The sequence below is a fragment of the Carassius auratus genome, chromosome 36 (genome assembly GCF_003368295.1).
Source record: "Carassius auratus strain Wakin chromosome 36, ASM336829v1, whole genome shotgun sequence".
NCBI classification, from domain to species: domain Eukaryota; kingdom Metazoa; phylum Chordata; class Actinopteri; order Cypriniformes; family Cyprinidae; genus Carassius; species Carassius auratus.
In genome coordinates this window covers 19,743,337-19,770,712 of record NC_039278.1, presented here as the reverse complement: position 1 = coordinate 19,770,712, position 27,376 = coordinate 19,743,337, and the positions used below count along the sequence as shown (strand labels likewise).

The window sequence follows — 27,376 nt, the reverse complement described above, 5'->3', positions numbered from 1 at the left end:
TTTTGCTTATTTAACATGTAGCTATATTTTAACCATTTACTTTTGACTCAATACATGTACAGTAGCTGTAATAGCAATGAACAGATTATGCTGATTCTATTTAAATAAATGCATTAAAAAAATTGGATATTTGACTAAAATCAAATGGATAATAATAAAATATGCCATGATTTGTCAACTGCAGAAATCTGACCGGTTTCATTTCCCTGGACTTACATTAGGCTAATATTTTTAACCAAATTTTTTTTTTTTGTTTTTGTAGAGACAGACAGAGAAGAACTAAAGCCAGACTCCTGCTGATCCAGATGGACCTGTGGAGATCTTCATTTCCTGAAGGACCGCTGAGTGTCCTGACACACAACAACACACCTCACACACACACACACACCACACACACACTCAACACACAACACACTCACACACACTCTCACTGACACACACAGACACACACACACACACACACACACCACACACTGACAGAAAACACATGCACACACACACACACACACATGCACACTGACAGAAACACACACACACACTCTGACTGAAACACACACACACTCTCACTGACACACACACTCTCTCTTCACACACACACACAAAACACACACTCTCACTGACACACACACACACACACACACGTCGAGGTGGTCTGTGTGTCAGCGGTGGCTCGTGTGATGATTGACAGACAGTCATGTGACCTGCAGATGTTTAATGGCAGCACATGCTCACAGTGAACAGCTGATCTGTCAGTTACACACATGATCTCATAATCATAACAATCATAATCCAGACGAGCCGTGAAGCTCATCATGTTCCTCACACACACACACACACACACTTCACCAGCTGGACACCAGGACATGAGCACTGACTCACTAACAGACCAGTAGACTTCAGATAGAGTTCAACTCTACACAGAGACCGATATGAGATGAGCCTCTGATCAGGAAACCACCAGCGGACTGTGTGATGATGATGATGATGATGATGATGATGGGAAGACTTTCACAAATAAACTTGATCCAGTGTTTCCTCATGAAACCCAGTGAAGCTCTCACACAAAATATTAAAAATGAATAAACTTTTTTCTTTTAAACGTGCATTTATAGAATTATGTATCTGTATGCAGTTATTGCCCTTTGTTAATTTTAGACACAGTTCCTTCATATTATTTACACATTTTCAAATATGAATTGTCATTTTGGGATTGTTTTTGATGTTGTTGACGTTCAGTAGAAGAGTGAGTCAGGAAACCATGCACTGCATCCAGACACAACCGAGACGCTCAGATCAGAAGTCTCCCGTCTACACATTAAACCTAAACGCTCACATATCTATCATCATATATCATCCTTGAATCAGGAGACATCCACCAGACGCAGAAGCTCATCTGTGCTGGAAAACAAGACGAAGACTCAGATTTTCTAGTCGAGCTTTTGTAAAATGAATAATGAAGATCAGATTGAATTTGTGTTTCTCTGAAGTGTTGCTAAAACAAGACACTGAGATTGAGCGACACACTGAAGTGTTCCTGCAGCGCTCAGCTCCAGAGATAGTGAGCACACTACCTAGTGCTCTTTATAGTGCTCGTGTACGTCCTGACACACAGCTGGTGAAGCGCTGGTCATGTGACGTGTGTCTGGGGCAGAACTACAGATCATGTGACCAGTTACACAGTTAACCCTTCGTGAGTCTCTAGTGATGCTGCACACATAATAACACAGAGTTCATCACGTCAGTTCAGCTTCGTCTTCAGTCCGTCCTTCAGCTCTCATGAAGAATTAACCCTTCGTACGGCCTTCATCAGCTCTCCCTGGGGCGTCATCCGGAGCGACATCATCATATTCTACATCTAGACTGTGTGTGTTGTGTGTGTGTGTGTGTGTCATGTGTGTGTGTGTGTGTGGTGTGTGTGAGACTGTGTGCGTGTGTCAGTTTCCTAGTTTGATCAGATTTACAGATGAATAAGTAAAGTGGGGTGTGAGAGAGCAGGAGCAGGAGATGATGAAGATGAAGACGAGGGGGCGTGGCTCGGCTCAGAGGTGTGAGGAGGTGGAGAAGCACAGCTTCAGTGTGTACGGGTTTGAACCGTCTGAAAAACAAGAAGAAGAGGTGATCAACACGTAAGCGTCTCTCTTCAGTCTAATCTGCTAAACGCTAATGATTCGACCAAAACAACAGATCAGACACTGCAATAACCCAGGGACTCAGGTGCTACTACTACAGTGTGTGTGTGATCTGATCTGAGGGCTCGTGTGGTGTCTGTAGGTGACGGTGTGTGTGTCAGGTCACTCACTGGGGATCCGGATCTGATAGTGATTGAGGACCGTCAGAACCTCCACGGCGTGCGTCTTACTGTCGAACTCCAGCAGGCCAGAGATGGTCTTAGAGCTGGCTGCAGATCCACACACACACACACACACACACACGATCAGCTCGAGAGAACACACACATCAGCTCCGGGTCAGTGCTGGAACTCACACTCACGTTTGGCGTCAAACATTTGTACTTGATGAATCCTGGGACGTCGTGTTCTGTGCACAACTGTGAAACAACAGACGAGCGTGAGAGCAGAAGACACACATCCACCTGACCTCTGACCTCAGACAGTTATAACACTAGAATCTGACCCAACACAACACTTCACAGTACAGTTAACATTAATTAATGCATACTAATATAATGTGCATTATATTCTACAGCATTTCTTCATCATTGTTATATTAGTGTTCATATAGTTTAGGTGGCATTAAATCATGTTCAGCGACTCTAACTCTGGAATCATGTATTAGTAATGCTGGGATTAACATGAAGTGTTGTTCTGTGATGTTAGCTAGCATCGCGCTAGCGCTCGTGATGGCTCAGATGCTGGCGTGTGATTGGCCGAGGCTCACACCGCTGCAGGTCGTCCTCTCTGACGCAGGGCGGCACGTTGTAGAAGTGCAGCACACAGGAGGCGGCCTGGATGATGTTCTTGGACGCCTGGCCGGCGCTGGTGAAGCGGTTGTTACGAGTCAATTAGCGAAGTCCTATAACTGCTGAGCCGTCTCCAACTCAAACACCTGACTGGGGATCACAGCGTGTTGCTTCGACACGCTACACACACACACGAACACACACCAATCAGACTGGAGGACTGGACTCGTTTGAGCTCCAGCGTGTGAACTGAGTCCGTCTCATCCCATATGCTCAAACGCTCAGATAAAGCTCTCAATGTTTCAGTTCACGTGCATGTGTGTGTGTGTGTTGTGTGGTGTGATGTGTAAGGTGTGTGTGTGTGTGTGTGTGTGTGTGAATGTGTGTCTGTGTGTGTGCGTGTGTGTGTATGTGTGTGTGTGTGTGTGTGTGTGTGTCTGTGTCTGTGTGTGTGTCCTGTGTGTGCGTGTGTGTGTGCGTGTGTGTGTGTGTCTGTGTGTGTGTGTGTGTGTGTTGTCTGTGTGTGTGTGCGTGTGTGTGTGTGTGTCTGTGTCTGTGTGTGTCTGTGTGTGTGTGTGTGTGTGTGTGTGTGTCTGTGTGTGTGTGTGTGTGTGTGTGTCTGTGTGTGCGTGTGTGTGTGCGTGTGTGTGTGTGTGTGTGTGTGTGTGTCTGTGTCTGTGTCTGTGTGTGTGTGTGTCTGTGTGTGCGTGTGTGTGTGCGTGTGTGTGTGTGTCTGTGTGTGTGTGTGTGTGTGTGTGTCTGTGTGTGTGTGCGTGTGTGTGTGTGTGTCTGTGTCCTGTGTGTGTGTGTGTCTGTGTGGTGTGTGTGTGTGTGTGTGTGCTCACCAGACGTTGAGGCGTTTGCTGAACACCTTGATGCTGTTGAGGTGTGTGATTGCTCTGTCGACTGCGTACTCATCACCCATCTCTACTAGAGCCGTGCCCGGGACGCTCTTCATGAACTTCACCTGCACACACACACACCACACACACACACACACACACACACACACACATTTATTCATGGAGACTTTCCAAAGACTTTTACTACAGCTAGATGTAAGCAGTGTTGGGGAAAGTTATTTTTTAAGAGTAATACATTACAATTGCATTATGAGACTGCCCTGCTCTCGGTTACTGAACCTTCCAGATCCTCTGTACTCATCTTACTGGACCTGTCTGCTGCTTTTGACAATGTTAATCACCAGATTTTCCTGTCCACCCTCAGAAGATGGGCATCTCTGGAACTGCTCTCCTGTGGGTTAAGTCCTACCTCTCTGACAGATCCTTCAGTGTGTCTTGGAGGGGTGATGTTTCAAAGTCACACCACCTTGCTACTGGGGTTCCTCAGGGCTCAGTACTTGGACCACTTCTCTTCTCCATCTACATGACATCTTTAGGATCTGTCATTCAGAAGCATGGCTTTTCTTATCACTGCTACGCTGATGACACCCAACTCTACTTCTCATTCCAACCAGATGACCCAGCGGTAGCTGCTTGCATTTCAGCCTGTCTGAGTGACATTTCTAGCTGGATGAATGACCATCACCTTCAGCTCAACCTTAATAAGACAAAACTGCTGGTGATTCCAGCTAACCCATTGCTTCATCACAACTTCTCTATACAGCTGGGTTCATCAACCATAACTCCTTCGAGGACAGCCAGAAACCTAGGAGTTGTGATGGATCATCAGTTAAGCTTCACTGACCACATTGCTACAACGACCCGGTCCTGCAGATTTGCCTTATACAACATTAGGAAGATTAGACTCTTCCTGTCAGAGCAAGCAACCCAACTTCTTGTCCAAGCTCTTGTTCTCTCCAGACTGGACTATTGTAATGCTCTCCTGGCTCTTCCTGCATGTACTGTCAAGCCTCTAAAACTGACCCAGAATGCAGCAGCGAGGGTTGTCTTCAATGAGCCAAAAAAAGCTCACGTTACTCCTCTCCTCATCAGGTTACACTGGCTACCAGTAGCTGCTCGCATCAAATTCAAGGTACTGATGCTTGCCTACAAGACGACCACTGGCACGGCACCAACTTACCTAAACTCACTGGTTAAATCTTATGTGCCCTCCAGAAGCTTGCGCTCCGCAAGTGAACAACGCCTTGTGGTGCCATCCCAAAGAAGTTCAAAATCACTCTCACGGTTCTTTTCCTGGACTGTGCCCAGCTGGAGGAATAACCTCCCAATCTCAATTCGTACAGCTGAGTCTTTACTCATCTTAACTTAACCAAGTAATACTAGCACTTTTCCCTTTCTTTTCTTGTCTATCATAAAAAAATAAAACCTGGCTATGCGTTCTGTTCTAGACTAACTGAGACTTGTCATGGCACGTGTATAGTGTTTGTTGTTCTTGTGTTGACCTGACTGCTTCTATTCTCATTTGTAAGTCACTTTGGATAAAAGCGTCTGCTAAATGATTAAATGTAAATGTTACATTTAGTTTTAATAAGAAAAAACTCTGTGTTATTTACTAGTTCATTGAAAAAGTAATCTGATTACATACTTTACCCCCAACACTGCTTACAAACACTCTCTCTAACCCTAATCCACACAATAACCCCAACAGAAAACCTTTACACTTTTTACACTTAAGAAAAATGTATTTACTTTATCTTAAACTGTTTTTACAAATAAAGGTTTTATCAGATTAAACTCACTTCTAGGTAAAAACTGGTCCTCAAAAGATTGTTATATTAGTTAATTACTTGAAATAAAATAGACTTAAACTGAAATAAAATAAAATGTAAAAATGATAACTTTTTATTTAAATATTACAACTACATAGTCATAAAAATTAAAACTTGTAAAAATGACAAAATGTCTTTAAAAATTAAAAGGAAAATGTAAAATACAAAAATGAAAACTAATAGAAATGACAAAAACACAGAAAAAAAAGGACTTATACCTAAATAGAAATATAAAAAATAAAAACTGACCAAAAAAAATATAGGAATATAGGAAAAAGGAAAAGTAACAGTATGAGCACAGCTAGTAGCTCAGTTCCAGTAGAGTGACACTAGCACACACACACACACACACACACACACACTCGCTTTACCTTCTCGATGTTGCCGTAGAGACAGAAGAGGTTGAAGATGCGAGTGCAGTTCATCTTGGCGGGATGCAGGCCGCTCACCATGGCGACGGAGCTGGAGGCGGGGCTCATGTATGAAGACGTCTGGGGCAGTGGATAGGTCACGACCTCTGTGACATCATGAGAGCCACGCTTGAAGCGGTTATTACTGGGCAGCGGCAGCAGGGGGCAGTGAGCGCCTGCACACACACACACACACACACAGACTGTTATCTAACACTTCAGGTCTTAATAAACCCATCACACGTTGTATAATAATGTACTGCTGTGTCTGTGGTGTTTGAGTGACTGACCGTATCCGTTATCACTGTATGAGGATGGATGTTCTCCCAGGATGGCCTGCCTCTGTCGGCCTTTACCACGCTCTACAGGAAACACATCAAACACACCACATTTACACCGGTAAACATTCACTTCAAGAACACAACACACACACATGATCCTGAAGACAACGAGGATCTGTTTAATATCATTAACATTCCTCACTTCACATGTGGGTGTCTGCATGAATCATACAGTCTTTTGTTTTAATATTTTGATACACACACACACACACACACACACACACATATATATACTTTTTTTAAAAATCCACATAAATAAAAAGGTAGAAAATACAATACTAAGAAAAACTGGTGTACAAACTATTTTTACTTAGCAATTGCTAGTAAATTACACAATTACTTAAAAAAGAAATATTCAGTGGATTGAACATTTTTAAAAACATTTTACATCAAGTAATGTAATGAGAACTTCAGGTTAAATGTGTTTCATTGTCTTGAAAATAATGTCAAAATCCAAAACATCTTGTCTTTTTTAAAACCATTACTTAAGGTAAAATTGAGTTCTGCATTTCTGTATCTTAAACAGTAAAGCACTGTGCTCAAAACACCAAGATCCAGAGTTTGAGTCCCAATAAATGCATGAAGTGATTCAATGCAATTTAAATCAGTCTGGATAGAAGCATCTGCCAAATGCATAAAAGTAAATGCAATTTCTTTTTCTGATTTTGGGTGAATATAAATCTGACATGTTCAATTTGAAAATAAAAGCAGTCGACGACAGACCATTTGCAATATTACATTCACTTTCACACGTCACTGATCCAAACGAAACAGACAAGCTGCCGAACGCCTCGTAAAGGTGAAAGATGTGAATAATCACTCTTCTGTACATACCGAGAGACAGAGACGGGAAGAAGTAAAAGGCTTTTTAAATTAGGCTGAATTCAAACATAATCCTCTCATGATGAAGCAGAAAAACAGACAATCAAACATTCAGAAGAAAAAACACTCCCAGGTGCCTTTTATAGCCAAAGAAGCTTAAACAGAGATAGGGTTAGAGAATCACTGAAAAACATGTCAGAGATCACACATGTGTGTGAAATAGAGCACTAGGGCACTGAATAAGAGCATGTTAGTGTGTGTGTGTGTGTGTGTGTGTGTGTCGGCCTGCAGCAGGAGCTCATGCACAGCCGTGATAATTGCTACAAAATGAGCAGTTAGCGGCAGGAAGTGTTTGGCACTGCTGGGGCTGATGGGATTTCAGCTCAATGTGACCTTCAGCCATCAGCTGATCCTCCTCTCATACTGACAGCAGAAATATAACACACGGATGAGGACATGAACACAAGAGCTGCACATTCAGCCAGACAGATGGAGATCAGCCTCAAACTCTTAAAACACTCACTCCATTTCTACCTGGTTTGCCATTTCTAGTAAATAAAAATATGGGACATTCTAGCTATAAAAAATGTCATCAACATTTATAAATATAAAATATTTATATTTATAAAAAATAAATATAATTGCAAGTAAACAGACTGCCAAATAAGCATAAATTAGTATTTGAAAAAACTGTACAAATTTAAAAAGTTCTGAAAATAAGGGACCAGATTATGTCTTTTTTTAAAACTAATGTGAAAACAGGGTTGCGTGCAAAATATAGGACACTGATAAATTACATCACTGGTTTTTCTGTTTGTTTTTTGTTTTTAGCTAATTTTTTTTAGCAGCGATCTTCCACATTAACATTCAATATATTATGTCAACACTGTATCATTTTAGTAATTAAAAATAATTGTAACGTTAGACAGTAAAATATGAAACACATCTGTTGTTTCTCTCGAGTGTCTTATTCTTTAAGGCAAGATGCTACAGATTAATACGGTTAAAATGTAAACTAACAGATATCACCATAGTTTAACTGATTAATCACAGTACATCGAGACAATTGTGTTGTATTACAAGTTTTCTTAAATATTCGGTTTGAATATGCAAGCAAGGCATTGTTTAATTATATATGCACTAATTTGCATTGATGTCCAGAAAATAAATAGATTTTATAGATGTTTATTGATAGATGTAATACAACTATAAACATTTGAATGTGTATTTTGGGTGTTTTTTTTCAACTTCATAATACATATATTTAAAAAAATAGTATCTTTAAATAAGATAATTCATATCTTTTAAACAGTTTTTTCTCCACTTTAGCAGCTCTTACTTAAAGAAAGCCTATTCCTCTCTATATTCTAAAGATTTTCAATGAGTGGATTTTGGATTTCTCTTTTTATCACTCTATAAATTAGAAAATACCGTTAACATACAGCCAAACTTTTTTAGGAGTAAATGTTTTTTAAATCAATGTGAATGATATATGAACACTCCCCTCGGCAAAAACCTTGAGACTATAGAGAGGAATAAAGCTGTAAGTTTTGGTGTTTGTAAGTGCTGCAGAAGTGGAGAAAAACCTCTTTAAAGATATGTGATGCAATCGAAATATACATATGCAAATAGATAAAGCGCAATAAAAAACTCTTAAATATGTATTTTGGATGTTTTCTTTCCACTAGTCTGAAATGTTATGGAAGCAAATTAGACTAAAATCTCAAAATAAACCAGAACATGAATAACCACTGGTTTTTCTCTTCTTTATTTCTCTTCGTCTGTTTGAGTCTGTAGTTTTCAAGCCAAATCCGTATCTTTATAGAGTTTTTTCTCCACTTCAGCAGCACGTACAAACACCAAAACTTACAGTTTTATTCCTTTCTATATTCTGAAGGTTTTTATAGAGGGGATTTTGGATTTCTCTTTTTATCACTCCATAAATCAAAAAATACTGTCAACAGACAGAAAGCAAACACATTTTCACCATGTTTTATGAATAAGTTGTTGTATAAATCAGTGTGAATGATATATTCACAAACCCCACGGTAAAAACCTTCAGAATATAGAGAGGAATAAAACTGCTAAGTCTGGTGTTTGTAAGTGCTGCAGAAGTGGAGAAAAAACTTTTTTAAGGTATGGACTGGAATTTAAATCTACAGACGCAATAGATAAAGTGCTTCAAAATAAATGCTTAAATGTGTATTTTGGATACAAAGAAGAATTCATATTACCCTACTAAATGATCAATGTATGAAAAAAACTATTTCCTATAGCATCTCAGCTTTAAAAAGTAATGTTAATATTCATCATTTGGTCTACAGCTGAGAGAAATCAGGCTCCGCGTGTCTGAAGGAGATCTGAGCTTCTTCATCACATTTCTAATTCTACAAAGTGCTGACGGAAAGAACAGAACGCTGAGAGCACCGGAATAAAGCGAGACGGACAGAGAGAATAAAGAGAGGAAGAGACGTTTAACACAGAGGTACTGAAGCGTGTGCATTAATATTCTGTGATGAATGTCTTCACATTAGCGTGTGAGCTCAGCTTAGCGCTTATCTTCAGTCAATAATGAAGCAGCACTGAGAAACGCTGAGCAGGCCTTCAGTCTGGAGCCGATCGATGTCTGAGCGCTGCTGTTCGCCGCTGATAACACTGTTTACGCCGCGTTTGAGCCGCTGTCCGGCTAACACACGCACACGCGTGACTAAAGCGCTTCCCTTCAGATGCTGCACAGTTGAAGCCCACACCCTCACATAATGTGTAAGTTTGAAATGAAACATGCTCCATTGCAAGTAAATCACACTGAAGCTTCATACACATACATCTGACACATCCTGACGAGATATTACAAAGATCAGAGATTCTTCAGCATAAAACACACATGCATCAGACCACTGCTGAAAACCTGCAATCAAAATCACATAAACTAGCCAGAAGAGCTCAAAACACACAATCACACACCAGATCTGCCATTTCTCATACACAGTACAGACATTAAATGAGATGTCAACAACGTCTAAAAACATCTGAACTCTGCAATCACATCAAAGATCTCGAAATAAACTCCAACACTTTTTATCAAATAATCTGGGTTGCTGTTCACACTAATGACAGAGATCTACATCAATCAGGGGCCTCTGCAAACGTACAAGATGACGGAACATGATCTAAGGCAAAATAAGCTTTAAAATAAACTAAAATAGATTAAAAAATTCAATATATCTAAAGAAATATATATGTTAAATACATAATACATTTTATATCTTAAGATCATATATCTTAAGGATGATACAGTATATATGTGTGTGTGTGTGTGTGTGTGTGTGTAATTAATTTTTTTAACTAAAAGCAGAATTTAAAGAACATTCAATTCTTTTGTCTGGATGCATTCCAATGTGATGCCCTTCATATTTTTATTGATTTTATTTGTTTATTCAAGTTTTATATAAAATATCAATAAAATATAAAAAAAAGTCATGGAAAATAATTAAATCTTAAGAAATTCATGGCATGTCAATCTCTAAATATATGTTCTTGAGTAGAATTTACATAGGAGTCACATATGAGCGCGGAAGAACATTTAGTTACAAAAATAATTCAGAAATAATCATTTTAATTTTAATATAATTTATTTACAGTTTCCTAGTTTTTGTAAATAAAACAGTCTGAGAACAAGCGGTCAAAGTGTTTCAGATTAAACTGAACTGCATGACAACTGGTGATTCATTTTCAATTTCCAATTAATGCATTTAGCAGACGCTTTTATCCAAAGCGACTTTCAGTGCATTCAGGCTATACATTTTTTTTAGCTAACGTGTTCCCTGGGAATCGAACCCACAACCTTGCGGTGCTAATGCAATGCTCTACCACTGAACCACAGGATCACTTTTTTGGTCTATTTTCATTCCTTCTTCTAAAGAGCAACCATTGAGAAACACACACACACACATACACACACTCGTACCTCGGCGCAGCAGGAAGGGTTTGGTGTAGTCCCAGCTGTCGTTGTCGTTTCTGATGACGTTGAGGCGTGAGGGCTAGAATGAGAGAGCACAACGGCACTGCATGTGTGTTAGATCCAGCGCTGTGTGTGTGTGTGAGTGAGTGTGTGTGTGTGTGTGTGTGTGTGTGAACGCTGCACATTTACCCGAGCGTATTCGATTTTCAGTGTGCAGCAGCCGGCGTAGATGTCAGCCCCATTGAGGGCGGCTTTGGCCTTCTGAGCGTTCTGGATGGATTCAAACGTGACGGCCGTCAAGGAAAAAACTCGACAACACACACAACACAACAATGAATGTTGTGCTCGAGAACTCAGGCATAAGTATCAGACACCTGAGGGCTGATGGGAGTTTAGACACGCAGGTAATCAGCATGTAAACGTGCTGCTGAAGCGCCCTGGGATCACGGTTAGTGCTTCGATCCTGTGTGTTGCTGGGAAACATGCATATTTAATGAGTGTGTGTAATGTGTGTCTGGGGAGTGAACACACCGTCAGAAGCACAAGCTTAATTCAAACAAACACAACGTCTTAACGAAAGGCCATGAAGGTCATGTGGATATCATCAGCTCAACATTAGACTCCATACGTGAAAAATTACCTTTAAAAAAAACTCTATACAATCAATAGAGATTTAACAATCAATCTTAAAATTATATATTTTTTTAATGTAATTTTCATGTCTGCAGTGAGTTTCACTGATACTGATGCTACTGAATCTCTCTGAAATGAAATGAAATTGCCAACTTCTTTCAATGGAAAGCTGCTAAAGCCAACTCGAAAAGTCGCTAAATATGGCTAGATGACGTCATGCAATAATTAATTAGCATATTCATTACGCTATTGTGTCATATTTCTGCCTCTCTCCTGATCTCTATGCTCAAATACTGTATTTCAATGCAGCCAAATTCTTCAAATTCTGTTTTCATTGATATTTCTTTTGTTTCTAAAAAATCCCTTTATTTTACAAAAGTAAAAAAAAAAAAATCAGATTCAAGTTATTTTGTCATATTTATTATATATCTTTTCTAATGTATTAAATATTATATTCTATATCAATACATATAATATTCTAAACTTCTACACTGATTAATATATTACAAATTTCTATATTACGTTCATAATATTATTAATTATTATACATTTCATTTTTGCATGCGGTTTTACGATCTTTAAATAAAATATTGTTTCTTTGAATTAACTTTGAATAGTGTCTCTTTAAATTAGCTGATTAGATGTTAACTTTTAATATATAATGATATATTATACATGCAAATATAGAATAATTTGAAAGTTATTTTTTTGGCAGTGTTTCATGGAAGTGGGCGGAGCTAAAGAGTTTTTAGAGTGATTTTCTTGTTTCGATTCTCTGATTGGTGGAGATTTCTCTGCAGAATTATGGGTAATGAAGTTTTTTTCCCCAGGAATTCTGCTCGAGTATTCAAAATCACTCTCTCAATGGAATAAACGAACAGGATTTGTGGACTGTAGCGCTCAGTTTCAGAGCGTTATATTGGTGAATGTGAGCAGCAGAAGGATATTCGACCATGGCCTGGATCCCGTTCCTCTTGAAGATCACGATCCGCAGCACGTTTCCGATCGGGTTACAGACTGTGTACAGAACATCCTAAAGAGGAGGAGCAGAAGCTGTTGAGAGCGTCCAATCAGGAGGCTGGTGTAATGAGGAGGCGGGGTTTACCGTAGTGATGGGGTACAGCGGGTTCTGGACGGACAGCAGCAGCACTTTGTTCCCGCTGTTGGGGTCGTCGGCGTTGGTGGGTCGTGTGATGCGTTTGCTGGTGGAGTAGTTGAAGTAGGCCTGCTGTCCGGCGATGTAGACGGGCTCCTGCGAGCCACACGCCACGCAGCGGTCAGCGCTCTGAACCTCCTCGAACTCCACCAGAGCCTGCCGCTTGAACGGCATCATCATCACATAACTGCAGGAACAATTACGTTCCATAAAGGGAAAACAGAATTATTAAAAAATTCAAAATTAGATATCTAAAACAAATAAGAGAATACTTGAAATAAAAGAAACATTGACTTAACATTAACATAAAACAGATTTTTAACTGATTTTATTTCAGCTAATGCCAAGGCAACATTTTGTTTGTACTAAATAAACTAAAACTAAATAAACCTATTAGAAAAAAATAATAAAAATGACAAAAACAGTCAACAAATTAAAAAAACACTCTAAATTAAGTTTAATTTACAATAAATATTAAAAATAAATCGAATTATAAATATTTAAAAACTATCATATTACATAACTAAAACAATAAAAATACCTGAAATAAAAAAACTTAACTTTAAGTACTAAAATAACTACAGCTAACAAAACTAAAACCAATACATGAAAATGCAAAAAAATAAATAATAATGACTTAATTTAGTAACAAAATTACAAAAGCTTTAACCAAAATTAAAGTGAAAATACAAAAATAAAATTTAATTTCAAAATACTAACAAAAACTTTAATATTATCTCAGTGATGATAAAATATCACTGATTGACATTAAATAAATGTCAATCAGTGCAGCGATTTAAATTATTATATACAGCTCAGTTTTTGTCTTTGATTAATTTATTGATTATAAAATAAGTGTATTTTTGGTTTTAGTTTTGGCAAGAAATGTATTTCAGCGCATCACTAATACATTAATAATTTGAACAACAAACAAAAACAGCATCAAACATTAATGAAATTAACAAGAAATCTTCAAATCAGTTCATGCAGGAATCGTTTGACTGAACTAAAGGATTCTAGTGTTGTTGCTGTCACACTCGATCTGTGCTCATGAGATTCACTCGTCAGACTATAAATACACTCAGATGACCTCCATTCATGTCCCCCAGACACACACACAAACACACACACACTTCCTGTTCCTGTGCATCTGATCTGTGTCTTTCCTGATAAAGCTGAGGTCAAACACACAGAGCTACACTGAGTGTAAACGTCAGAAAATAATCAAACGCAATAACTTATCATTCAGTCGACAGAGACTTTCATGTGGTTTGATGAAGGAATGTTAATTATCTGTTCATTCATTATGAGAGAAGAATATTCGATGAAACGAATCCCCCTGCTGAATCAAATCAAAGGAAGGCATCACTGTACCAGATGTTTCCGAATTTCTCCAAGGCCTCGACCAGATCGGCCTCCACCACGGATTCACACAGTCCTCGCACGTGGACGACGGGAGACGGAGCGATGCGGTGAGCCTCAGAGCCGCTGTCCTGAGAACAGAGAGAGAAAACCAGCTTCACTCGTTCAGCAGCAGCAGGAAACGACAGAACAGTACACCATGACACTGTCTGATATCTTCATTCTCACACAGCTGAACAAGTTCGTTTGGAGAACCCATTCAGATGAGAGAACGGCCTGTGAGGAAGAGACAGATGAAGGGCATCCTGCTGTGATGATGATAATGATGATGATGAGGAGGAGAAGACGGGAATCATGGGAGAAAACACTGCCATAGAGGGTCAGTATGATGGTCCTGATGCAGCTGCGCCTGTCAATCATCTAATCACTCCTACTGCACGTACAGCAAGACTGAGCTATTTACAATATTATAATTAATGCTTTTATTCAGTACCAATGTTTTATACAGATGTATAGACATTTGTAATGTTACAAAAGATTTCTATTTCAAATAAATGCTGTTCTTTTGAACTTTCTGTTCATCTTTGAATCCTGAAAAATAAAAAGTTTCACAGTTTCCACAGAAATATTGAGCGGCACAACTGTGTTCAACACTGATAATAATCAGAAATGTTTCTCGATCAGTAAATCATCATATTTTCATGATTTCTGAAGATCATGTGACACTGAAGACTGGAGGAATGATGCTGAAAATACAGCGGAGCATCACAGAAATACATTACACTTTAACACAGATTCATACAGAAAACAGATATTTCGCATCAGAATAATATTTCACTTTTTTTTACTTGAAAATATGTGCTGTCGGCGCAGTTGTATTAGAAACCGTTAAGTATTCTTGTGATTCAGTGGCAGATAAATTTGTGTATCATATGTATAACTATGATAATACAAGCATTTATTTTCAGAAACCTATGGGAAGTGTATGAAGAGAAACATTATAGGGCCCAAAACAGAGCCCTGTGGTACACCACAAGTCAGAGAACTACGCCCGAGTGTCTGTCTCCTACAATGACCCAGAAACTTCTGTTTTGAGATACAACTGAAAGCCATTTAGAGCAGTTCCCCTAATACCCACAACATGCTCTAACCGAGAAAAAGAAGAACTGATGGTCAACTGTGTCAATGAATGCAGCACTTCAATCTAATCTAAGTACCAGCACAGCACATTCACCAGAATTAGTTGCTATTTAAAGATCATTTAAAACTTTCTAAAAGTTTTCTAACACCCAAGATTATGGTAAATAAAAGTGTCTCCAGCTGTGGGATTGTGGGACAAATCTACTTATTGCTACATTGGTGGATTTCGTTTTTAAAGATCGGATGACTGCAAGTTCAAGTGGTGCACAAGATTTATATAAACATGAATATAGATAAATAGATATATTTTATACGATATATCCAAGCGTGAAGCGTGTAGTCAACCATATAAAGGTGCATCTATCTAGAAAAATCAAATGACGTGAAGCACATCCATGTTTAACACACGTGAAACCACACACGCATCTGCATGTTGCTCTCATTCTGCAAGCATCAAACTCTCTTTCCATCTCTTTCTGCTTTGCAAAACTCCTTATTGTTCCGCAACCACAGAGATCAACAGATTAACAGTTTGAACTTTCATAACAGCACTGCCATCTCAAGCCAACGGCAGGAACACACCTTCAGTGTCACGTTCCCATGAAAGCATGAACAACGTCTAATAAAGGACAGAGATGAGCGCACACCTGTCTGTCCTCATAAAGAGCAGTCTGTCTGGATTATCTGGTACAGCTGCTGTCTGTCTCTAACCCTCCAGAATGAAGTGAGAACACGGAGAAACTGTGTCATTTGAGCGACGAGGCCTGATGTTTCTCATTTACTGCATAAAACCTACCACTTAAATAGTGAGGTTTGAGGTGAACTACTAACTTTGAACCGTCAGTGCCAAAGCAACGTCTGCGGTTGGAAAATGACCTGCAGAAATGCGATGCAGCGCTCCTGCTGAAGAATCACATCACAATAGAAAAAAACACTCAAAATAAAGCTTCACAAACATCAAACCACTTCCACTGCAGATGGATGACGAGCCGCTTGAGTCACAAACCAGACGACAGCAAGACAAACACCAGCGCCATCTTACACACATTCACCTTCAGCCATGCATTCATGCGTTTAACTGGGAATCGAACCCCTGAGCTTGCCGTTGCTGGCGCTGTGCTCTACTCTCTGTGAAAGTACTGATAGTCAGCGACAATTTTATTCAATTTAAAATGCAATTATCTGGCCAAAAACATACTTGAGTGAAAGTAAAACAAAACAGTTGAACTTCGGAATTAAAAATGTTTTACGTTACCAGTCGAAATTCTAATTTAATAATATAAAACATATACACAATATAAAATAAAATGATTCATTAAAATATATAAATATTAATAATAATTCATATAAAAAATAAGCTTAAATATTTTCATATCTAAATTTACTTGATATAAAATTGCAAATATCTGGCCAAAAATTCTGAAAATAAAAAGGTACTGTGAAACTTAAAAACTGTAGTTAAGTATTTAAAAAGTATTATTATTATTTAGTAACTGAATAATACACAAAATAAAACAATACACAATTAATAATAATTAAAATTTCATATAAAATAAAAAACAATTAACCTACTTAAGTGGAAAATAAATTATAATTTAAACTTTACTTAAGTATCATAAAAAAGAAACAATCGCTCAAAAATCATATTTAATAATATAATATACAATATAAAAGTACAAAATGTGTTAATGTATTAATGAAATGTATTAATATTATAAATAGTAACTAAAATAAAATAAATCTGAACTAAATTAATATAGAGTAAAGCAAACTTAATGATAAATGGTAATGATTACAGTAAATTAAATTAAATTAAATTATATACTGAAATATTACAAGCAACCTCCCAAAAAAAGAAGTAAGGAGAATGTTGTCTAAGCATTTGAATTATCTTCATATCTTCAAGTCTTCAGATGTGAGACGGATGTTAATCTGTATTTCATGTTTAGAGAAAACTACAAAAAACAAAAAATTATCAAATATTGTGCAAATAACTATTTGTAATACTGCGATTAGGAGTACAAATGTTCAGTTAAAACTGCATGTGAGTGAAGAATAAATATACTTAAATAACCCTAAATGATGCTTAAGTACAGTGATAAGGTATAAGTATTCACACCCCTGCTCAAACATACTTTAGTAGAGTATAGTTTAGTTGTTTGTGTGTCAGATCAGACAGGTCTCCTGTTGGAATCATATTGATTTCACACACCTGACTTTAATTACAGAAATGCATAAACACGTTTATCAGCCAGACAAACAAAACAACTACGCCATACACAAAACAAACGCAGGTCAAGAATATCTGTCTAGAGTGCATGTCTACAGAAAGCACTGACTAAAAACGCAGCGCAGCAGAACACGAAACACATTCTAGAGATGCAGAGACACACCAAAAACAAGAACATCAAACCTAAGAGCACTGAAAGCTGCGAACACGCAACAAGCACGTCTCTTGTCACAATAAAGTTAGTAATGAGTAAGAAGTTCATCAGGTTTCTTCTTCAGAATGCGGTTACATAAGAGAACAAAAAAAGTTGAAACTTCACAAATCCTTAAAATAATACTGATATATCTGTGTCAGAGCAGACAGGTTTCCAATTGGAATGAGATCATTGAGATCATGCTGAGATCAGATTGAGATCAGTCCGAAATCATGCTGAGATTAGACTGAGATCACACTGAAATCATGCTGAGATTAGACTGAGATCACACTGAAATCATGCTGAGATTAGACTAATAGCACACTAAAATCAGACTAAGATCACGCTGAGATCAACTTGAGAACTGACTGAGATCAGACTGAGATCAGATTGAGATCACCTTGAGACCATTCTGAGATCAGAATGACATCACACCAAATTCAGACCAAGATCATGCTGAGATCAGACTGAGCTCAGGTCAAGATCACACTGACATCACGCTAAAATCAGATTGAGATTATGCAGAGATCGAGATCAGACTGAGATCACGCTGAGATCAGACTGATATTATGCAGAGATCACACTGAGATCAGAATCAGACAGAAAACATGCTGAGATCAGACTGATATCAGACTAAATTAAGATCACAATGAGATCAGATTAAAATCAGACCAAGCCTATGCTGAGATCAGGTCAAGATCACACTGACATCACGCTGAAATCATATTGAGATCAGACAGAGATCATGCTGGGATCAGACAGATATCATGCTGGGATCAGACAGAAGTCAGATGGAAATCAGGCTGAGATCCCAGGCTCCACTAACAGTCGCAGAAGCATCAGCATCACATCTGTGTAACACAAACTCCAGATGATTCCTCCACATCTCTGCTGTCACTATGGTAACGCTATGGCTCGAGCATCTCTTCAGGACCGACAGAAGTTCACAGAAGTTTAATTATTAATTAATATAAATTATTAGTACAACCAACAGAATTAAATATATAAACATATAGCCTAATTCTTCATGAAACATTGAGGCTAAATGTCAAAACACAGCCAAACCAGCGCTCGTCAATAATTGAAGTTGGCATGTTTTTCAGAGGAGCGCAGCACTTTAAACAGACTCCAGACTCCTGGAGAGAGAAGAACGCTCAGTGTCAAAGCTTGAGAAGAACATTTAGGATGTTTTCTGATGAAAACATCAGAGACCTTATTCATAAAGACATGCATACAATGATTCTAAATTAAAACACAACACAGTTTATTAAATATCCCTACGAATAGTTTGTAAAATAATTATTATCAATGGTGGATACAGTTCATGCAAAAGAACTAATAAAGCAGAGCATTATTCTCTGTAACTGTATGAATAATATTTCACACAGAAGCAATTTAAACAGCTTTCCTCTCTGATGTTTATAATCCACAACCTTTAACCCTGCCCTCATTACATAACCACATTAACCACACCCACCACATTACATAACCCCACCCACCTCTTTTAGTTATAATACAGATACAGATAACATTAAATCTTGCTTAGGCTCAACATTCTGGCTAAGATCTCTCACAGACGTTCAGATCATCAGCTGTCAGAGCAGCTCTCTGAAGAAATAATGAGACTAACATTTGTGTGAAAATCTGTGTGTGAAAGAGGGATGAGGAAACAACAAACATTCTCTACTGCAGAACCAACCAACACTCAACCAACACACAACCAAAACTCAACCAACACACAATCAAAACTCAACCAACACTCAACCGAAACTCAACCAAAACTCAACCAAAACTCATCCAAAGCACATCCAAAACTCAACCAAAACTCATCCAAATCTCATCCAAAACTCATCCAAAACTCATCCAAAACTCATCCAAAACTCAACCAAAACTCATCCAAATCTCATCCAAAACTCATCCAAAACTCATCCAAAACTCATCCAAAACTCAACCAAAACTCAACCAAAACTCAACCAAAACTCAACCAAAACTCATCCAAAACTCAACCAACACACAATCAACACACAACCAACACTCAACCAACACTTAACCAAAACTCAACCAAAACTCATCCAAATCTCATCCAAAACTCAACCAACACACAATCAACACACAACCAAAACTCATCCAAAACTCATCCAAAACTCAACCAAAACTCATCCAAAACTCAACCAAAACTCAACCAACACACAACCAACACTCAACCGAAACTTAACCGAAACTCAACCAACACACAACCAACACTCAACCGAAACTCAACCAACACACAACCAACACTCAACCGAAACTCAACCGAAACTCAACCAACACACAACCAACACACAATCAACACACAACCAACACTCAACCGAAACTCAACCAAAACTCAACCAACACACAACCAACACACAATCAACACACAACCAAAACTCAACCGAAACTCAACCAAAACTCAACCAAAACTCAACCAACACACAATCAACACACAACCAAAACTCAACCGAAACTCAACCAAAACTCATCCAAAGCTCATCCAAAACTCAACCAACACACAATCAACATACAACCAAAACTCAACCAACACTCGGCCAACACTCTGCTAACACATATTCAACATGCAAACAAAATGCCACAGACACAACATGAAACTCCTAATAGAGATGCAATTCTCTGAAATTGAAAATACACTCTGAAACTGAACCAACACAAGAAACACACGGATGACACACAAACTACAATAATGCTGCAAAATAATTAAATAAATGATGTACTTTTGTGTTTCTGTATTTATTCAAAACAATAATCTAGTTTAAATAATAGTTAGTGTTTTTCATGCTTGCTGTTTGTTTGTTCTTGAAAGAGCTGAATCTCAGCAACAGATGCTCAGATGTTTGATTATTCATGTATAAATGGTTCTATATGAGCCATCTGACTTTAATTAAATGAAAGCATAAACAGGTTAATCAGGCAGACAAATGAGTCTCTTGTCTTCAGACGCTTTAAAAATAGCAGTGAATCTGCAGGAAATGAGCGTGAGATGTGTCCGGGTCACTGCTGCAGCTGCATCTAATGTCATCATACATGATTGAATTACACAAACTGGACAAATGAACTGTTCTGGGTGACATTTCAGACACAGAGACATAAATAACATGTTCTCGTGACCGAACGACTGAACACAAGAAGAACTGAACATTCACACACACACACACACACACACACACACACACATTTTTAAGAAATGCCTTTTAGATTTTTATATATATATATTTAAGAAATATTTTCTTTTGGATTTTAAAAATGATTTTATTATAAGACAATATTTAGATATTTTTCTTATTATTTTATTTTAAGAATAAAAAAGAAAGAAAAAATATTTTAGATTATTTATGTATTTTTATTTGTAATATATATATTTTATAAGAAAGACAAAATTTATTTCATTTTTATATTTTTTTATTATTATGAAAATATTTCATTTTAAGAAATACATTTCTTTCTTGTTTTAAAGAAAGAAATCAATTTTACATTTTGTATTATTATAAGATATTTTATTTTGTTATAAGAAGGGAAATATTTTGTATCATTTTATTATAAGATAATATTTTATAAGGAAAAAATATGTTATTTATTTAATATTTTATAATTAGATTTTATTTTGTTTGAAGAATATTGTTTTATTTTTATATTTTTATTTTATTTTACTATAAGAAATAAAGAAAAAGGAAATGTCTGTTTTAGATTTAAAATCTTGTAATTTATGCGTGTCTGTTATTTTTAGTTAACCAATGACTGTTCAACATCCTCTATGACAGCGATTAATAATAATACTTCCTGCATTACTTCCTGTCTCGTTTCGCCTAGTAACGATGACATTCGTCACTCGAGGGACGATCATTTGCAGACAGCGAGAGTGTGTGAGCGTGAAGGACACATGAGCTCTGAAACACTGAAAACTGCTCGTTCTTCTCTCGTCGTGAGACGGCACTGAGATCACAGCATCCTGATCTGCTCAAATCATCTCCACATAACGCTGGTTAACACTGAGCAGCAGCGTTTCATCTGCACACACCAGCGCAGCTCAGATCAATCACACTATAGAGATCTGAAGACACTCACGAATCAGTTCATGAGCTGCAGAGCGACAGAGATCTATCTCACAATCACACATCTACACACACATTCACAGACTGTGAGCTTTTCACACCATCACAGCAATCCAGCTTCAATTCATACGAGACGACAAGCTTTCCTAAATATACACTGATTAATATCCAAAATGTTTCCATGATTGGCATTTATTGAGATTGGGGAAGTCAAAGGTCATTACGTATGTTGATATATAAATACACACACACAGTGTTTTTTTTTTATGTCATTTATAGGGGGAAAAATGTGTAAAATAAATGTCAATTAAGAAAATTTATTAAATAATTTGATATTTTTTATTTAACTTAATTTTGTTTGTTTGGTTTGACTGAATACACACTACCCAAAAACATTTTTATGTAAAAAACAAACAAATAAACAAAAACACATACTGTACTACCAGAAATGTCCTTTATGAATATTGTCTTGTCTATCAGTGTGTAAGTAATAAGTGTAATTTACAAAGCTTAATTTAACTGAGGAAACGTCTGTACCCTAAAACAGGGCTGCTGGTACACTGATAACATCATGTTTCCTCTGCAAACCAATGACACAAACGACGAGAGAGCACAGCGTGAACAGGAAATGACATGCGATGTCATCCAAAGAGAACTACACACCACATGATTGTGTAACAGTATTCTGGAGAGAATCAACAGCTCTCAATCAGCTCGTCCTCAGTCACCAGCGTTACTACAGCGCAAACATCCAATCGACACGCTCTCAGCGTTTGTTTGGTTTACAGCTGCGTCACTCCTGCTAACAGACACTAACTCACTAACATCTGAATCCCTTCAGACACACAACAGATCCTCTGAAGAAAAGACATTAATGAGAACGCTTTCAGCACAAACCAAAGGAATAATTCACCCAGAAGTGAACATGCTGTCATCATTTACTCGCTCCAAACCTGTAGGACTTTCTTTCTTCTGCCGAACATGAAAGGACACGTTGATCTCAGAGGAAAGAGCTTCTTCTCTCTTCTGCACAATGACCAGCATTTCTCAGAAAAACAGAAAGTCACACGGGTTGGGAACAGAATGGAGGTTCATCAGCCAAGATTTTTAGTAAATTAAACTTTAAAGGCCAGAAACTACTAGTTAACACATTATCAGCATACTTTCACCAGTTCATTATTCAAAGTACATTAAGACAATTGTTTTGTATAACAAGTTTTCTTTGGATTTATCTTTTAATCACTCGATAAATCAGAAAATATGTCAACAGGCAGAAAACGAACACATTTTCACCATGTTGTTAGGAATAAGATGTTGTATAGATCAGTATGACTCATATATTCACAATCCACTCAGTAGAAACCTTCAGAATATAGAGAGGAATAAAACTGTAAGTTTTGGTGTTTGTAAGTGCTGCAGAAGTGGAGATAAAACTCTTTAAAGATATGGACTTGAATTGAAATCTTCAGACGAAAAATAGATTTAGTGTAATAAAATAAGCTCTTAAAATGTGTATTTTTAAAATTTTCATTCCACTAGTCTGAAAGAAGACAAGTTGTGGAAGCAAATTAGACCAAAACCTCTAAATGGCCCAGTGCATGAAAACACACTGGTTTTGTTTCTAGTGTCTCGGTTTACTGAACATTATCTATTTACGTCTGTAGATTCCTTTAAAGAGTTTTATCTCCACTTCTGTAGCACTTACAAACACCAAAACTTACAGTTTTATTCCTCTCTATATTCTGAAGGATTCTACTGAGGGGATTTTGGATTTCTCTTTTTATCATTAAATAAATAAATAAATACTGTCAATAGACATATTTTCACCATGTTTTTAGTTAAAAGATGATGTAAAAATGAGTGTGAATGATATATTCACAAGCCCCTCAGTAGAATCCTTCAGAATATAGAGAGGAATAAAACTGTAAGTTTTGGTGTTTGTAAGTGCTACAGAAGTGGAGATAAAACTCTTTAAAGACATGAACTGGAACTGAAGATTTCAATAGATAAAGTTCAAAAACACAACTGTGTATCTTTGCACTAGTCAATTTGCACAAAATGTTAGCAGAATCACCTAAATCTCCAGCATTTTAGCATCTTGCTTTAAACTCAATGTTACAGAAGCACAAGTTATTATATGTCATATATCAAAATCCCTAATTCATCAGCAGAACAGAACGATTCGGAGCAGGTCAACACCACACTCATTCAATCATTGGTCAGTCTGGGGGTCAGGTGACCCAGAGATGGTTTGCATACACATTAAAAGAGGGCAGATTGTGGATGCAAACTGATTCCAGGAGGATCTGGTATCATTAAATCACCCCCCACCCCACCCCACCCGAGCGCTTGATTTCATTCTCATGTCCCGCGAATCTCAGAAGCGATTCCCCGAGCGCCTGCAGGTATCAATAAACTCCACGAGAAACAATATCTGCTCCACAAACGCAGACGGCATCCATCAGATACATGTGCAATCATCGCTCAGATCAGACAGTTAAACCAGCCAATAAAAGCCACTTAGTATTCAAATCATCAGGACTGTTCAAGAGGAACTTTCCTCAGAGCTGAGCGATTCGCTCCGGGCAAAATACTGAAGCCATTATGTCTGTCTGTGTGTCTCTTTCTGAGCGTCTGGACTGTGAACACACTCACACACACACACTCACACACACACACACACACACACACACACACACATACACACACATACACACACATACACACACAGTTCTGTCACAAAGCGTGTTAATAAATCACTGAATGAGCTGCTGTATGAATAATAACGGCACACTGTTTCTACAGATCGTATTTAAGTCAATATGAAGCGAGCTCAAAAATTGCATGTGAAATAAACGGATTCTCTTGACTTACTAGATCATCGTTCACACATCATAGATATTTTTAATGTTTTAGTAAAAAGCAGATTACCGTTTATGCATATAAGTGAAAATTATATAATACCTATTTAATTAGAAAACATGCATTTGATTATTTGACTATGCTAACTGTTATATTTACATGTAAAACATGTAGTAATAAGTCAAAAGGGGACAATTATAAATGATAAATTCATGATTACTTTAGAGTACAGTACATAAAATCATTACAAATTCTGATCAAACTCTGATTCATGTAACTGACATCGTTCACAGATTTGGTGTTATTATATAGATTTTAATTTTTTTTAGTAAAACGTAAATTACGGTTTATGCAAATAAATGAAAATGATGAAATATTCATTTAATATTTTTTTCTTAACTATGATTGTCCAATGCAAATCAGGAACATGTACTAGTAAGTTAAAATAGGTAAATTATAAATGATTCATTCATGTTTAATTTAAACTTTGAGTGTTTGATTATCTTGTATGTAAATGTACTGAAATGTACAAATTGTGTGCTATTTTTCATAAATATTTTAAAATGATTTGTTAAAAAGTAGTTTACTGTCATACTGGAGCATATAAATGATTAAATATCATCCCTCCACATCTTCAGTTAATAGAAAGCATGCTTTGGTAATATTTACTACACACTTTTCACAAGAACAATTAGGAGCACTATTCTATTAAAATAATAATGCTCAATTATGATTTCATGCTTTCTTCAGATGTAGAGCGAACGCTGTTATCTAAACTGAGTGAAATTCAGACACAGTTGTGGTATTTTTCACACATTAAAATGTTTTACTAAAACACACTGGTGCATATAAAAGCAAACGATTACAATTAGTCCATGAACGTGCACTAATAAATAAACGTGTACAGTACGTGAAATCTCACGACTGCCTGATGCTCAACAAACAAAAAGCATCACATCGCATCTGACGGCCGAAGACATTCAGAGTGAACCGCTTCATTAAATGACTCGTGAATCAGTTCTTATTCCTGCTCTCTATCTCCTTTTACAGTAACCACTCTCCAGGTCCTAAAAATGACACATGTTAGATAAAGGCCATCAACTCGTCCATGTGAGTTCACAGTTCTGACCATAAACACGGAGAGACTGAAATCACGTCTCGAGACAGATGAGAGCAAGGTGTTAGACGCTTCCTCTGTGAACACACACATTCGGACGATCTGATGTTTAAGAGCCACAGAGAAGACCTGAGCTAGAGGTCAAGCCATGGTCAGTGTGAACCTGATGGGATCATACTTCACAAGGGATGTTTACTTGCTCGTGTGTGTGTGTGTGTGTGTGTGTGTGTGTGTGTGTACAGTGGGTCAGTCCAAAGTAATGCCAGTTACTTTGCTTCTCGTGTACTGAGGAACAGCTCAGGGCTCATGTAGAGAGAATCAGGAGTGAGTTCAGATGCGGTGTGTGAACATGATCTTACTGTAGATCTAGACTCAATGTCAACATGCTTTTACTCATCACACTCACACAAACACACATTCTGTCTTCCTCAAAATTAATAAAAACAGTCAAACGCAAACTGAGAATAAGGAAAACGTGCAATAATTGATAATTATTGATAAATTGCATTATCAGCACACATTTCATCAGCGAAATCAATGGAGAAAACATGAGAAAAAGCTACAAAAAAAGGAACTAAAGTAATGCAACTAGTTCTTTAGATAATAACGTAACACTGTAATGCACTATTTTTAAAAGCAACTTTCCCCAACTGTGCACAACCACCAGTTTTTATTTTAATTAACTTGTTTTAACCGCACTGGTTAAAACACTGGTTGTGTCACGGCGAGCAACACTTTTTGGGTTACACGTGCGTTTACGGACTTTAATATCGTCTCTGGATGATCTGAGCTCCTTGTGCACTTTCGTGTTTCTTGAGGCCTGTTCACAGCGAGGACAATGACTATAAAGATAACGAGATCTAACTCCAACAGAGCCAATGTGTCCAGATCATCACGATAGAGACGCTTAAAAACAGACTAGTGTGAATGATGAGATTAGATTTGTTTTTAATATATAAAAATAAGGAACATTAGAAGTGTTCAAGCATCCTGTATAGAAACAACCCAACAATTACTAGCATTTTTGGAAATTACGTACATCATCAAAAGATGTCTAGTTAGGAATGGAACACAAAAGTACCTCATTACTACCATGGTACTCTGATATACATCAAACGCTTGTTTACCATTGCATGCATGCAACAAACTGATTTATTAAACTCTATTCAGCACATGGTTTAACAGAAGCAGATTACTGTTTATCCATATAAATAATAATAATCATTTTATGTAACAACAACAAAAAGGGTTTAATCTTTTTAACGACATTAATTTTTACATGCAAAATTTATTAATGATTTAAAAGAGGTTAATTATAAAAGATAAATTCATGCTTTTGATGTAGTGAACACGTATCTTGTACCTAAACTAATGTGATCGTGTTGTTAGTCTCAGATTAAGTTTTTCTAAACGTTTTAGTAAAAAAAAAAGATGACAGGTTGTGCATATGCAT

At 37.3% G+C, this 27,376-nt stretch overlaps 1 pseudogene; it reads right to left on the bottom strand.

Moving 5' to 3' along the window:
- Nucleotides 1-1,915: 1,915 nt before the first annotated feature.
- Nucleotides 1,916-27,376, bottom strand: part of LOC113055572 (heterogeneous nuclear ribonucleoprotein L-like) — a 26,148-nt pseudogene continuing 687 nt past the window's right edge.